We start from the raw sequence: 2,287 nt of genomic DNA, 5'->3' as shown, positions 1-2,287 counted from the left end.
AGATAACCTGAAGAGGTAGGGAAGAGGAAGGAAACTTGTGCTTATGACTGTGAGCGCTGCAGTAAAAGGCATCCCTTCTGGTACAGTGGCATATTGTAGACATTGGGCATGGTTTGAGTCACCTTCCTCTTCTCGTTCTGCCTGCACATCCCTCATCTGCGGTAATTTAGAGCAAGAGGTCAACTTGCTATGTGCCATCGCTCTATAAGGATAGTGGGTGCTAGAGACCATGGATGGGTGCCATTCAAGGCTCTCTCTCCTGCTGGTGCTACAGGAAAGTGGTGCCATCTAGGTTTTGGATGTTAGGTGAAACCCATTTGGCTGAATATTACGGCAGTTATAATAATTATTTCTGCAATTGTCATCATCACTCACTCATTACTCATAGCACAATAATATGACATCCCTAAACGTCATGACGCCCGTCATCAGGCCAGAGCTCCAGCGTCATGTATGATGAAAAAACACATCACCTGTCATTAAAGGATTAAAAGTTTTAAATTATTTTAAAGTTCCAATAAAAGAACTTCATACTTCTAGATTCTTGTAACTTAATTTTCCAAATTGATATCTGTCTAGCGTGCTAGCACAATGCTGGTTTGATAAATAAAATCTACCAACAGAAACTTAAATTAACGGTTACCACTATGTACAAGGCTTTAACCCATTGGCAGCGAATAGCATGATTTGCTGCAAAGGCAGAGTCGGTCATAGACGCAGATGGGACCGTGCCAGACATGTAAACCAACCATCCTACTACACAAATATTTATTTAATACTGCGACAAATGGGTTAATGACATTAAAAATGAGTGACCATGTAATTACACAAATTTTGATATAAAGTACTTTTAATTGAACTTTCTAATAATATGGTGGGTATGATTCCTATGGAAGATATAAGGCAATTTACTTGTCAATCATTTAAACAAAATGCAGTCTCTAGCGAATATTTCCAAAAAATAAGCAAGCAATAATTGTTCTTGAGAAAGAGGCATAAAATTAGGAATCATGTTACATATTGTATTACTATTCCTTTTTTTCCTTTTCAGATCTCCAACAAGATTCATGAAGTCAAACGATGAAAACAAAATAAAATGCAAAATTTCAATTGCAAAGATTGTAAGCATGTGTCTCTACCAATGAAACATCTCCATGTGGTAAACACAAAGGTGTATATATAGAATTGTTAAACACCTGCACAAGCATTTTCAAAGGGTTGGATTTATTTCAGACTATTTTTCCTCTTCTTTAAAACACAACTTATTCAGTTCTTCACCTATGATGACCTGTTATACTAAATGCTAATTAGTATCCCTCTACTAACATATCATATAAAGTCATATTTCATACAATAAGTCTAGAAATTAATAGAGAACACACACATCTTAAGAGGCCCAGCCAGGCTGTACATCTTAACCCACTGGGGACGGGTGTTGTGACATATATGATGCAGGAGTTTTGGGCACCACTTTCCCCTGGAGAGTGAGCCTTGAGTGGCACTTATCTACGGCCTCTATCAACCACTATCTTTAGAGAGAGATGGCACACAGCAAGTGGCAGACCTCTTGCTCAATAATATCGGCAATGAAGGATGTGCAGGCAGAACAAGAAAGGGGAAGATGACTCAAACCACTCATAGTGTCTACAATGTACCCGTGACAGGAGGACTGCCTTGTACTGTGGCACTCGCAGGTTTCCTTCCTCTTCCCTACCTCTTCATGTTATATTCACTGTGTATGATTATATTTTTTTGTATTCATTCATGAAAGTAAATGAGTTCAATAAAAATGAAGTTGCTTTTTTGTCCTCCCTTAAAACAGCAATACTTCTATCATACCGAGTATAAAGAAAATGAGCTGATATGGACCCTACACTACAATTTTAGGCAGCTGCAGCATTGATAGAGCCTGTCATATGACACATATAAGGCTCTCAATACAACAAAACACACAAAAATTAAAACACAAAAATGGCTGTCGTTTTACGAGTGACCGAAAGAAAGTGGGATACATCAAGGTATGTTGCATGAAGCTGCCTCACTCTGAAATAAAACACATCCTAGAGACTGGGCCAGGAAATCTATCCCCATCTTCAATGGGTTAAGATATGGCCCATCTCAGAAAGGGTTGATCATGTTTCATTAATCAATCATTTTTTTCAAGTCATTTTTCTGTGACTAAGAGGAATTTCATCCAACATAATGCATGTGTGTGATACCCAAATAAAATATAAAACCACAACAAAAATATTAATTTCCTCTCACTCACCTGAGAAAAAAAAAAAAA

Source organism: Penaeus japonicus, unplaced genomic scaffold (genome assembly GCF_977035675.1).
Source record: "Penaeus japonicus unplaced genomic scaffold, GWHDUDI00000001_assembly GWHDUDI00000021, whole genome shotgun sequence".
In the NCBI taxonomy this organism is placed as follows: Eukaryota; Metazoa; Arthropoda; class Malacostraca; order Decapoda; family Penaeidae; genus Penaeus; species Penaeus japonicus.
The sequence above is the reverse complement of the archived record's forward strand: the minus strand, read 5'-3'. Positions refer to the sequence as shown.